The sequence below is a fragment of the Dendrobium catenatum genome, unplaced genomic scaffold, assembly GCF_001605985.2.
Source record: "Dendrobium catenatum unplaced genomic scaffold, ASM160598v2 fragScaff_scaffold_173, whole genome shotgun sequence".
NCBI lineage: Eukaryota > Viridiplantae > Streptophyta > Magnoliopsida > Asparagales > Orchidaceae > Dendrobium > Dendrobium catenatum.
In genome coordinates this window covers 147,633-162,603 of record NW_021318635.1, presented here as the reverse complement: position 1 = coordinate 162,603, position 14,971 = coordinate 147,633, and positions in this window count along the sequence as shown.

Here is a 14,971-nt window from a genome sequence, read left to right as displayed (position 1 = left end):
GAAGAAAGCCTGGTGTGATGTAGTTCCTATGGACGCATGTCACCTACTATTGGTGCGACCGTGGCAATACGACCCGCAAATAATTCATGAGGGGCCTCGCTTAACTACTTACTCACTTTTATCTCACACAAAGGAGAGCAAAAAGAGACGTTACATCACACTAGAAGATCCTATTCTGTGTGACACATTATTAGTTATTGAGGATGCATTTCTCTCCTAATAAATTCAAAAAATATTATAAGACAACCAAGGTATCTTATTTCGTTTAGTCTAGAGTAGTACATTCTACCCATTAAAGGATTCCGCCACAGTCTAGAAAGAATGGAACGTCCCCACCCCTAACCTTGAAAATACGTAGCAAATCGACTGAGGCCTAGTCTCATCTCTTATTTTTGTTTTGTATCAAATCTTCTAATGATCCTATAATATCATTTTTTTCGACTTACAACCTTCTTACATACCATTATCAAAGTTTCCCTGATTTTAATCTGGTCATATTTCGTACCTCATTCATTTTTTTGATTTATAATAATATGTCTTCTCTAGCATCCCCCCACTAATTGTTTCTATAGAAATTTTGGTCTAATACAACAACCCTCCACCCATATATATACAAAAAATTTATCAATTATCAAAATTAATCTTTTTCAACCTTTTCCCCACCCAAAAAAAAAATTGTCCCTAAAAAAGGGCTCAAAAATTAGAAAATTATCGATTTCAAAAAGTGGCTTTGAGAGTAAGCTTCTCCATAAACAAACCATAAAATTTTTTTTCTTGACCCATCATCCCCACTAATCTCCTCCACTTAAACTAATATGAATGTATAAAAATTGATAAACGACTCGTCAAACAATTATCTAAAATCGGTGTGAAAAGGGGAAAAAGCAACGGAAAATCAGCCGCATGCAAAAAATACAAGTTTGGAGAAAGCATCAAAAAAATTATTCAGTAAGACCATAAGCTAATCCGAACTCCGATTTCAGCAAATTTTTTAAATTAGTCGATCCATAAGCTCTTTCAGGAATACACCACGTCAACGACCGCGCGCGACCATCAAGAATCAGCATCCGCAGAAATCCTCCATTAAATACCGCCGTGGACTTAGTAAAAGAAAGTAGGGTTTTTGTCAGGTTAAACTGCTACAAACATCGCAGCCCAAATGAGTCCGAAATGCAATGGCGTTAAAGCGCTGTTGGAAAAGGATTCAAAACTGCAATTGAAGGGATTAACCCATGACAAAAGAAAGCGGCATCTGCATTTACCACGATATTTGACAGAGCTTATTTCGAATCGAACCGGAGCCTCGACGGGCAAATACGAATCCAAATGAGACCCCACAGATCACAAATTCTGAATCATTAAGGCCTTCAATGACCAATCATGCGAACGTTCCACGTCTCATGCAACCTTGGTCAAGGTGGAGCAAACCCCAGGCAGGGTTTCGAACAACAACCACCGTATAAACACAAGACACGGAGGTGAACTCATTCCTTCCCACCACATTCCTTGGAGAGGAGAGCAACATATAGACCATCTCTGCAAAATGCTTAAATAACCGCTAAAACCCCAATAAAAAAATGAAAAAAACACTTTCCAATCATAGAATTAATAGACGAAAAATAAAAATGAGTACACTTAAACCACAAAACTTTCGTAGAAAGAAAAAAATTCCAAAAAAAACCACTCGAAATTGAATACGGTGACGGAAGGAAATCCAAAACAATGCAGCGCCGCTCGCTCCCTCCATCCGTCACCCAAAAAATAAAACGTCCAAAGCCTCCCTCCTCCATACATGCCAGCTTCAAATTGTCCTTGAAAAAACGCATCCCCGGCGGTCCTGGTCAAATAGCAGTAAAGACACACATAATTACCAAGCCTCAATCCATCCTCAAAGTCATAAGCAATGGACAAACAAATTCCAATTTTGTCCCGGCCTAATTGCACGTCGCTGGCTTCTGGTTTATCAGTCATTGTGTTTGCATATGCCTGGCAATCTTTTTCTCGTAAAAAAAATCCTGGGTAAGATTACTCTCTACATCCTCGGTCCATGGACCCTTCCTATCATTATTTTCTCTGGATCATTGCTTATTGATTTAATGTCATATATAGAAAAAGAAAGGGAGCCGAGTGTCGACGAGTGAGATTAGTTATTAAAGTTTTTTGATTCTTATTTTTTTTAAAAAAATATGTGAGGAAGTATCTTTTTTTGATGGTCTTTTTCATCTATTTATCATTAGAAAAGAAATATATAAAAAACAAATATAAAATTTACTGTTAGTTTCCCCATCAGTCTTTATCGCATATAATACATATGATATCATTGACTAGTGATATAAATAATAAAAAATTAAACTCTATGGTTCTGCGATAGTTTTTTTATTAGTTTACATCACTTAAGGATTTTTCCAAACTCTATTTTTGCGAAATGTGGATTAGAGATGAGTTGACTTAGTAAAATAAAAAAAAATTTTTGCTATATATCCATTGTGTTTCTCTATATTGCTGTTTTTTAAAAGTAAATTTTGTAGCAAAATTTAAGAAATAAAAATTTATAACTAAAAGTTTTGGCTTTAAGTATAATAAAAAAATGTTCCCAAAACGAAAAAAGCCCCTAGTTTGAAAGGGAGAGAGAGCCGCGCCCTCCCTACAAAAAGATTTGTTGGGGGAAAAGATTATGAGTTATTTTTCAGAATTGTTTTGGAGTATGCGCCGTAGGAGAGACACATTTCAAGAAAATCTTAGTTTTTGGAATAGTAATGGTGAGTGTATAGTTGTGTTTTTTTTTTAATGGGCTTCTCTTCCTAGAATTGTATATTGATTATAACTCTTCCTTCCATTTTAGTTATTGAATTTGGAAAGTTGAAAAACTGTTGATTTTTTCTATTTATAAATTGTTGAAAATTTGTGTATTTTGTTATAAAAGATGGATATATTTGTTTTATTTGGATATAGGAAAGGAAAATGGATTAAGGTTTGTAATATTTTTGAGAAACAAAGTGAGATGAATGTGTGTAGATGTGATGAAGGTGATTGTAATCCGGCGTAGTGAATAGAAGGATGTAGATGAATTAATGCTTACTTTTTTTATGAGAAAGAGTAGAAAAGAGGCATTGTGAATAGGTTGTATTTTTGATAAGGTGAATCAATTTGATGAGGTTGTATTAAAGAAAAACTTGAAAGTAAAGTTGAAAAATGTATTATTATGAGTTCCATAAAAAGTAAGAGTAAATCTTGTTTAAATTTGGGGAAAGTGTGCATCGGTGTAAGAAGTTTTGTTTGTATGAGGATATGATTAATGAAGAAATTAAATGTTTCGATAAAAGTAAATAAAAATTATGTGCTTTGGTATAAAATTTTGGATTTTTAAGTGTTTTTTTGTCTGAAAAGTGTTTGATTAATAGGTGGTATTGAGAAATGTGTTTGGATTGTTGAGTATTTTAAGATGTTGGGGTGAATTGAGAATTTGTGTTTAGTTGTTTTGAGTTGGGAGAACATAAAAATTTCTACATTCCACTAAGTGTTTGAAGGGATGAGAATTGAATTAGATTGTTAAGCAAGCAACTTAAACATGTGAGAATGATGGAAAAGTCCTAATTGTTGGAAAGAGAGAAATCGTATTATCTGAAATTAGAAAATTGTATGTTAGCTTTGGAAAAAAAAAAAAAGTTAAAGCATAATGATTGTGATTTTGGAATGGAAAAGTATATGATTTTTGAAAGTAGAAGTGTAATTGTTAGAAAGAAAATGAAATGACAGGTTTGGAAAAGTAGATTGTCATGTGTAGAAAGATGAAGTAATTGGTTTTTAAGGAGGTAAGATATTTTGGAAAGAGTGTAAATGTGTATAGATCTTTGTTTGGAAAGAGTAGAGAATTGTTTGAAAATAGTTATAAAAAGTGCATAACTTGTGGGATGTTTTATTACAGAGAGTGAACTAAAGTGTAATTATCCAAAAAGTAATATGGTTCAAAATGCTAAGAGCGAACAAAAAGAGCCAAATTGCCGTCAACAGTGCTCTGTAGAGGTACATTTCTTTATTTTCAGAATAATTTTAATTATTTTAAATTATATTTTATTTAAAAGTGCTATTCTAATGTCTCTCTTTTTGATTACCATATTTACAAGATCTCTCTGTTTTTCATTGGAGAAACCCTTGTTATGTTCCTATTTCTCTTTTTTTTATTTAATTCTTTTTTTTGCAAATAAGTGAACGTGAGCGAGAGATAAATGATAACTTTGAATGTGTTTTGGTCGGGAGGTAGGGAAAAAATGAAGAAAATAACACCACCCTGAAAGAGAAGCTCTAAAGGAGATCCCACCTCAAAACCACGCCCCAACTCCTAATCCAAAGAAAAGAAAACCGCGTAGAGGTGCTAGGGCGAACCACCACCAGGAAAGATACGTAGCCAACCCCAAACCCGGAAGACCTGTGAGTATTTCTAACTTAGAAAAAACAAGAACAAAGAATAAAATTAAAACAAAACAGACCACCCGAGAAGGAATAGCACCTCATAATTGGACTAAAAAGGGAAAGTTAAAATCAAGAAAAGCATTTAAAAAGAAAAAACAAGTTAAGAAGGTTTTTTATCCCACATATTAAAATTTTTTTAAATTTAGGTACAACTTTTTTTTAAACATTTTTTAAAAATTTTTTTTTCAACCGCAAAAAAATTAACCCCCCCTTTTCCCGGTTAATAGTCCTTTTAGGGACCCTTGATGTGGTTGTGCGAAACCTTCCCTTTTAGGTTCCTGTAGTAACTTTCAATTTAAATTAAAGGGATTATTTTTGCCTCTTAGATCCATAACCCTTTTTACATTACGAAATGTCCTAAGGGTTAGTAATAACAAATTTTTATCGCCCCCCAATACAACAGTAGTGACCACTTAGAGGACAAAATTAAGTAGGACCTGGGTCTTAGAAAACATTAGACTTAGGATGCATGTACATTTAAAAAGGGTAGAGACATATAACATAGAAACTTAGTGACATTCATTATTATTATTATTATACTAATTATTTTATTTTTATTTTTATTTTTTTTTATTTATTAACAAATTAAATTTAATTAATTAAAAATTTTCTTATTAAAATAATAATGAATTAGGATATAACAAAACGCAGACTTTTCTAATACACACACGTAAATTATTTTGTTAGGGGAACACCGTCTTTAGTTTAGGTTAGCCACGTGTTTATATTTCCTTATTGCAATCTGTGCGGGCTTTTTCTCAGAGTTTCATTGCATGTTGGTTGTAAAATTATTTGTGTGTTTGTTTTTTACTTTTACTGGCACTTCCTGTGTTTGATTTTGACTGACGATTAGATTACCCATAGGTTTAGGAGTGATCTGGGTTGTTAACAAGAATTTCCGCAGGTGGCCACACTCACAGTGCAACACAGAAAGGGGGCTAATTAATCAAAAATTTTATATAAATGCTACAGGTACTCCATTGCTTAGCCCCCACATGAAAAGTGAGTGTGGGCCAAGTTGTGGCTGAGTGATTTAATTTAAATGCTATATATACTGCTTGGGGATGATTTGCTTATAATAACCCGGCAGGTGGTCTAGATTTTCTTTCTTTTTTTCTGTGAAATGTAATTAAATGTAAATGTAATTTGAAAATTACCAAATTATGTGAAAAGTGGATTTGAAAGAGGGATATCACATCCATTTGGATATCCAAAGAAAAGAGAATATACCTTAAAAGGATTATTCTCTTTTATTGGAAAGCAAATTAAGGATGATTCCAATATCCAAATAAAATAAAATAAACTCCTTTTTAAGGATGATTTTCTTTCATTTGGATTTATACAGACCGCGAAATGACGGGATCCAAGAAGTTGTCGAGAAGAAAGACAGAAAACGAGAGGATGAAGAAAGAAAGATGAAGAAATAAAGATTTCAAAGGAACAATATATCACATTTCAAAAAATCAGCTTGCGTCATTCCTTAAGGATTAGAACCGGGTTTAGTTGTCAGTGGCCGGCCCGGCCACTTTACTTTTCTGGCAAATCTGGTGTAAATGGAACATTGGACATTGGACATTATATTTGGATTATTAAAGATTGATTGTTTACAATTGTTTGTTGCAAGTAGAATATTTTTAGGACTACTTGCATGCCGATTTTGTTTAGTCTGGATACGAATCGGAGTGCTTTTTTCATAAGTGTAACCTTAAAATCTTTACTTGAATTAAAAATAAAAATTTTTTTAAGGCTCACATAGTAACTCTAACGTTTCTAAGAAGAAGCTCGGGACTGGCCGAGAGTCAGCATAAGCATTTAATACTTCTCTCCTTGTTAAGCAATCCCCGCCTACGGGTCCTGGCAGACCACTTGACCTATGAGACGTGGCAGTTCTGTCAAGGGGAAGTTGTGCAATCTCTAGGGAAAAACCTATTTTTAAGCCTAATTTTTTAAACTGCTTCATTATCAATTTTATGCATTGAGTCATTAGCATGCATGCATTAGATACAAATTAAAAAAGAGTCTAAAATATTAATTGCATTTCTAGACATTTTTCACCTTACATAAGTCCAAGGGGCCAATTAGGAACTGTCTAGATGCGGCCCCCAAATCCTTAAAATTTAAACAACGTCCATACCCATCTTTCATAAAAGACTGGATACATGGTTTAATAGCGCCTAGGTGGTTAGCTGGCTCCCAATCCAGGCCGGGGTAAGTCCATTTTGCATTTCATTAGTTAGGTTCGGTCACTACTTTGTAGTACAAATTAGATTTTGGTTCTGAGGCAAATTCTTTTTAGTCTAAGTCCTCACCCTCCGGGAATATAATCCAAATTTCTATAAAATGCACTTAAATATAAAATTTCTCTCTTAAAATGTAAAAGGCCCAATATAGGATAGATTGAGGTTGCCTCAAGTTACCCCCCCCCCCCCTCTTGAAATCTGGTTTCCTTCCTCCTACTTTTCTTCCTTTGACTCGCTAATAAATGTTCAACATTGAGCTTTCTCCTTGAAAAATCCTTACTTATGTTCCTTGTCTTCTACTTTGTAGTCAAAAGGGTATGAAATCACTGCTTTAATTGAGAGTTTTCTTAGGAGCTTCTCTCCTAGGATGTAATTAACTATAGGGGCTTGCTCCTATAGGGATTTGAGAATCCCAGACTAAAATAAACCTTGTTTTATTCGTATAAAACAAGGGAAGAATCTTTGGGAACGTAGATATTTTTAAAACCTCATTTTTAATTTTGAATAGACTTGTAGAATGTTATTATTATCTTTTCAGATAATATAATATTATACTTGTTATATTCAACTTTAGAAATAATGAATTTTATAAAACTCATTCTCGCTTTTGGATATCTTGAAGAATGTTATGTTCGTCTTTTAAGATGATATAATATTCTTCTTGCCATATCTAAATAAAAGAATGAATAAACTTTTTTCAAAACGTATTTTTATTTTTAAACATATTCTATAGAATTTCATGTTCATTTTTTTGAGATGATATGTTATTCTTTGAATTATGTTTGATTATAGAAATATTAATTTTCAAAACCCTATTTTGATATTGAATCCATTGTAGAATATTGTGTCGGCCTCTCGAGACCGTACTTTATTCTCAATGCAGTATTCGATTACAAAATAGGAGAAATCAAAATCTGCGTGGTGATATATAATTTTTCCCACCACTATCTAGATTGCAAAAATAGGTTGTTAGTATTAAAACAATTGTTATTTCTGAAGGAGCTAAATGAAGCCCAAGGAGGCTACGTGCTGGTCATGGTGGAAGCCAATAAAGGCATCAATGAAGTGCATGAAGATGTCAGACCTCTGCTCCAAGAATTTAAAAATGTGGCCGTTGAAGACATTCCTGCCGGTCTGCCGCCTTTGATGGAGATATAGCATGCCGTGGATTTAGTGCCTGGATCTACCATTCCCATCCGGCCTCCCTACCGCCTGCGACCGAATGAACATGAGGAACTAAAGCGACAGATAGAAACACTTATGGACAAGGGGTTCATACGACCCAGTGTTAGCCCAAGCGCAGTGCCGGTGCTACTAGTATCTAAGAAAGATGGAACATATCGAATGTGCATTGACAGTCGAGCTGTCAACAAAATTACAATCAAGTATCGGTTTCCGATCCCGCTCCTAGTTGATATTTTTGATCATATTCATGGCGCTAAAGTCTTCTCAAAAATTGATTTAAGGAGTGGCTACCATCAAATTCACATGCGTGAGGGTGATGAATCCTATCGAATGTGCATTGACAGTCGAGCTGTCAACAAAATTACAATCAAGTATCGGTTTCCGATCCCGCTCCTAGTTGATATTTTTGATCATATTCATGGCGCTAAAGTCTTCTCAAAAATTGATTTAAGGAGTGGCTACCATCAAATTCACATGCGTGAGGGTGATGAATGGAAAACTGCGTTCAAGACGCGCGATGGCCTATACGAGTGGACGGTGATGCCATTTGGCTTGTCCAATGCTCCTAGCACCTTCATGAGGCTTATGACACATATTTTCCAACCTCTGTTATACAAGTTCGTCGTCGTCTATTTTGACGACATCTTGATATACAGTCAACATCAAAAGGAGCACTTGCAGCATCTTAGGCAGATTTTTAATATACTTCAAGAACAGAGGTTGTTTATTAACTTGTCCAAATGTCAATTCCTGGTCCCACATCCTTCTTAGGATATATTATATCAGCTGAGGGAATTGAAGTCGATCCGAGCAAAGTGGAAGCAATTCTCAAGTGGCCTGTACCTCAATCTTTCACCGATATTCGAAGGTTTCATGGGCTTGCGTCTTTTTATAGACGTTTTATACGAAACTTTAGTACGGTGGCTGCTCCCATTACTGAAACCTTGCGGACTGAACCTTTCCTCTGGACGGATGCTGCGTAAAATAGTTTTGAGCTTCTAAAACAAACTATCGCTATAGCCCCGGTGCTAGCTCTTTCAAATTTTCATCAAGCCTTTGAAGTGGAGCGCGATGCTTCCAACGTTGGAATTGGAGCAATTTTAAGCCAAGGAGGACATCCGATCGCCTTTTTCAGTGAAAAACTGAATGACTCAAGACATAAGTATTCAACTTATGACAAGGAATTCTATGCCCTTGTGCGAGCATTACACCACTGGAGTCACTACCTCCTCCCAGTGAATTCATCCTATTTTCGAATCATGAAGCTTTACGGTACATCAATAATAAAAATAAAAAATAAAAAGTCGTCATGCATCATGGGTTGAATCAATGGCAGCATATCACTATGTTCTGAAATACAAGTCGGGACAGCAAAATAAAGTGGCGGATGCGCTAAGCCGGAGATCCCTGCTATTACAGGCATTACAAACTCAGGTAATTGGTTTTGAAATTCTAAAAGAATTATATGTTAATGATGCAAAATTCAAGAGCAGTTGGATCCAATGCCAATCGGGACCTCATCAACTGTTTCATATAAAAGAGGGCTATCTATTCAGAAGCAGCCAACTGTGTGTGCCACAATGTTCTCTTCGCCTGTCACTCCTGGCCGAATGTCATGCAGGTGGCCTTGCGGGTCATTTTGGGCACAACAAAACACTGGCTTTGATCAAAGAAAATTTCTTCTGGCCCGCACTTAAACGAGATGTAGAGAGATACATTCGCAGCTGTCGTGTATGCCGAGTAGCCAAAACACAGGGCACTAATGCCGGGCTTTATACCCCACTTCCGATACCTGAGTCTCCATGGGTTGATATTAGCATTGATTTTGTTCTGGGTTTACCCCACACACAAAGGAGTAAAGATTCTATCATGGTGGTGGTAGACCGGTTCTCAAAAATGATGCACTTCGTTCCTTGTACAAAGACACTTGATGCGACCCATGTAGCTGATCTTTTCTTCTGAGAGATAGTCCGTTTGCATGGTCTTCCGAGGACAATCACGTCTAATCGAGATGTAAAGTTTTTAATCCACTTTTGGAAGACTCTCTGGAGTAAATTGGGAACTCGCCTACATTTCAGTTCATCCGCCCACCTGCAAACGGATGGGCAAATTGAGATCGTCAACCGCAGCTTGGGAAATTTGCTACGGTTCTTCGTTGGCAAAAATATTCGGCAATGGGATTTAGTTCTTCCACAAGTTGAATTTGCTTTTAATAGATCACCTAATCAATCCACCAACCGAAGCCCATTTGAGGTCGTTTATGGGTGTAATCCCATTACCCCTGTGGATTTAATTCCTATAAATCATCCAAAAACGTTTAGTGCAGATGGAGCTAAACGGGGTGAAGAAATCCAAAAGCTACATCGTCAAGTGAAAGAAGCCATTGCTAAACAAAATTGCAAATATCAAACAAAGGCTAACAAATCCAGAAAAAAAGTTTTATTCAAAGAAGGTGATCTGGTATGGATCAGGCTACGTAAGGAAAGATTTCCTCAAGGAGCCTTCGGAAAGCTTAAGCCACGAGCAGATGGACCATTTCGTATCAAACAAAAAATCAATGATAATGCATATCAAATTGACCTCCCAGGTGATTATCAAATTTCTGCGACTTTTAACGTAGCCGACCTCACTCCCTTTTATGAAGAAGACGTTCCTCCTACCCCAGGAGAATGACGCCGGAGCGTCACATACATGTATTCCGTATAGATTTTTTTGTTCTTTTCTTCCTGTAGCTTGCTCTGTTTCAGTCTTAGTTCTTTTATTCCTGTAGCTTACTCTGTCTCGGTCCGTTGGCCATGTATATATATTAGTCTTTTACTGGAATAAAGGCAGAGAAGATTGTTTCGTTAATTTTACTGTGTATGGGATTTGTTTTTGTATCCTGGATCCTTTTTTATTCAGGTGGTGATCTACTCCCTTCCTTACTTCTGGGTAAGGAAGCGAATGCCCCGCTTCGCCCGTGATCTGATTTCTTCCATGTCTCGGGACAAGGAAGTGATAATCCAGCTCCTGGTTAAGCAAGGTAGGTTTGTATTCATGTGATCTTGTTCGACCGGCGGGGTCAGAGTTGGTATCAGAGCTTAGCAAGATGCCGCCCAGGAAAAATCCAAAAAAATCTGTGCAAGACATCTTGATTGAAGACCTTCAACGGGAAATCCAACAGCTGTAACAATGATTAGCCTTTTTTGAACAAAAAGATACAGCTGAACGGCAAGAAGATGAGGAAGAATTCAATCCTTTTCACCAAGATCTCTCTAGTGACGATGAGGTGATTAGGAGACATCAAGATCCAGTCCGAAAAGGCTCGCGCGATGATTGTGGAGTCAAAATCGACCTTCCGGAATTTGATGGCAGATTAGATCCTGACGAGTTCTTGAACTGGCTTCACACGGTGGAGCGCGTTATCGAATTCAAAGAAATACCCCAGGATCGTATTGTTAAATTGGTTGCAATCAAGCTCAAGAAAAGTGCATCCCTCTGGTGGGAGAACGTCAAAAGAACCAAGAACCGGGAAGGACGAAGCAAAATTACTAGTTGGGCCAAAATGAAGCGAGAACTCCAGCAAAAATACTTGCCGGATCATTACCGACATGATCTTTTCTTGAAATATCATCGAATCCGCGAAAACCAGTTGACGGTCGAAGAGTATGTTACTGAGTTTGAACAGTTATCGCTCAAATGCGATCTTGTGGAACCTGAAGAAAATACCATTGTGCGATTTTTGGGAGGTTTAAATCCCTCCATCGCCAATGTCGTTCAGCTACAACCATACTGGACGTTTCAAGATGTTGTCAGTCTTGCCCTTAAAGTAGAAAAGCAGCAGCGCTTTGGAAAATCTGGACCTACCTGAGTGATCAGCCGGGATCCTGCAGAAGAAAAGCCTGAGTCCAAGAAAAATCCTCCAACCACTTCAAAAAATAAAGAAGGTGACCGCCAAGCAAGTAGTAGCCAGAGTCCGTCAGGTTCTACTAGCTACCCAGCGCGAAAATGCTTCAAGTGCCAAGGCTTTGGCCACATTACGTCGGGATGTCCAAATCACAGAGTTAAGACGCTTATGGAGGAGCAAGACCAAGAAGTGGAAGAAGTGACTGAGCCTGAAGTTACCAATCAAGATGAATTCAAAACGGCAACCACAATCATTCCACCTGATGATGGGCCCTTGCTAGTTCTTCGCTGCTTGCTGAATTCTCATAAAAAGGAACCGTTACAACGGCATAGTCTTTTCAAAACCCGTTGTACTGTTAATGGTCGTGTTTTTCAATTAATCATTGATAGTGGGAGTTGTGAGAATGTTTCCTCTACCACTCTGATTGAAGGACTCCATTTGCCAACCGAAGAACATCCAAATCCGTATAAATTGTCATGGATCCAAAAGGGAAATGAGATAGAAGTCTCAAAACGTTGTTTAGTTCATTTCTCAATTGGGAAATTTGAGGAAGAAGCCTGGTGTGATGTAGTTCCTATGGACGCATGTCACCTACTATTGGTGCGACCGTGGCAATACGACCGCAAATCAATTCATGATGGGGCTGCAAATACTTACTCTTTTATCCACAAAGGAGAGCAAAAGACGTTACATCCACTAGAAGATTCCTATCTGTTGACCTTATTGTTTGAGGTCAATTTCCCCAAATCCAATTCTAGCACCTAGGTATTCGTAGTCTAGAGTAGACATCACCCATAGGATTTCCCTTAGGTGGACGTCCACTGACGTAGCATCGACTCGAGCCTATCATTCAATTAGAATCAAAATCAATTCAATCCAATTTCAATTCAACTCCAAACAAACTTAATTCAAATTCAATTTATGATTTATCGATGTCAATCGACTCATTTAATTTGATCTAATTCGTTTTTGATCAAATTGATATATCATTGGGCTTAAAACAACTCACCAATCAAATCAAATCAAATTAACTCAAATTGAATTCGATTTCAATGGCTTTGATTAACCCATTTTGACTCATCACAATTATATATATAATAATAATTGATACGTCGTCAACAATTATCTTAATCGGGCACGAATCTCGATGCAAAATCAAGTTTGGAAACATCAAAAATTAATTCAGAGACCATCCGAACTCCGATTTCAGCAAACTTATAGTCAAACTAAGCATCTCAGGAATACAAACCCAACGACACCAAGATCAACCCAATCCGAGCCCAAATGAGTCCGAATCAATGGCTTAAAGCGCTGTTGGAAGGTTCAAACTGCAATTAGAGTTACCAAACGGTCTCCAATTTTGACGAGCTTATATTCGAATCGAACGGCTCGACAAGACGAATCCAATGAGCCCAAGATCACCAAATTCCGAAATTATTAAGGCCTTCAAATGTCCAACGAACGGTCCACGGTCAAAGAGTTCAGCAACAACCCATAACCACCCACTCTCCCTCTCCCTCAACCCAAAAAAACGTCCAAGCCTCCTCGGTATGCGTAGAAAAAACTCAGTAACAACTCCGGTACAACTCAGTATTTTGCTGCAGGAATTTGCTCGGTATTGCTAAAGAGGATTTGCTTCGGTATTGCTATGTTTATTTGCTCGGTTTTGCTAGGTTATTTGCTCGGTATTGGCTAGAATTAAATTCGGTACAACTATCGGTATAACTCAGTATTGCTCAGGATTTGCTCGGTTATTGCTAGGTGGCGCTAATATATTGGTGGCCGTAACGTAGACGGACACGTACGTTCACCGTTCCACCGGACCCATTAGTAAAAGTCCTCTTCGGATCTCAAGGGACATTTTCGCATCCTTCTCTATATTGTTCGTTGCGTCACATTGGGCTCAAGCATTGTTCTTTTTTTGGGACATTTTAGGGCCTTTTAGGCAACTCACACACACGAACGCACTAAATCAGATCCGAACTCTGAACCTCTTAGTTGGAAAGCCTAAGCTCGTCACCAATAGTCCAAGGAGAGTTTGTGAATCCTCAGCATTGTCTCAAAACATCATGAATCCCGTCGAGGTCAAGAAGAGGATCTGCAATGGCCGTAAGAAGATATGATAAAGCGAATACGAAAAAAGAACGAAAATAGACAAGCTGTTTCTCAAAACGCCGTAAAGGTCTTTCAAAAAGGCCAGCGAGCTTTCCACTCTATGCGGGGCCGTTAAGTGCCTTGTCGTATTCTCTCTCTACTGGCAAGCCTTATTGTTTTGCCACCCTTCGGTCGACATGTCCTCCGCCGCTTTCTCAACAATGTTTCTGGCCCGTCCGACACTTTGTCGCCGGCAACCACAAATTGTTCATGACCTTATCAACGATGATCAATTAAGTCCAGAAGCCTTTTTTGGCTTTGTGGATGTTAAGTTGCATTCAATGGGAGACGATGAGTTGAGATGATATGAAAAATTTTTACTGGTGCACAAACTGTGGTTACCAAGCTTGGAAGCGCAATGAGCAGATTGACGCCGTGCCCCTACTAACCAGAAGTTTGGAGAAGCTGATTACTTTCTGTGGTGCTGCAAGAGATTATGAACTTACCGGATGTTGATCCAATTTAATGCTTTCTGTTTTTTTTTTTTTTTAGTTTCGTTCTGCTAAGCTGTATTGTAATGGCTGTTGTGATTGTGATAATTGTCTTCAGCTTTAGAGTTTTTGTTTCACAATTTGGGTATATTTGATCATTGTTTTCAAATGATTAATAAAGGCAATACATCAATTTGTCCATAAAGAAGGTTTCAAGATTTTGATTCTGTTGCTTTAAATTTATTTATTTTTATAATTATTTTTTTCAATGTTGTCATATTTTTAAATTAAAGACATTCACTTTAAAAAAGTTGTTAATACATGCCTCCTATTTGTCATCAAGCCTAAACTTCACAATAATAATGTCATGTATTTAATATGCTAGTTAATAAGTTTACTTTACAATAATAGATAAGCAAAAGTGAATTTAGAAATAAAGCATAAATAATAGTTTATTTTTGAAAATGCCGTCATCAAGCCTTTTCAATATAAGAGCTAACGAGCTCAACACATTTTACATGCCCGCACTACACCATCATTATATTCTTTCTTGGGGGAAGACTTACTCTTTCGGCCACTCTGAGTTAGCAACGTCTTCCATCAAT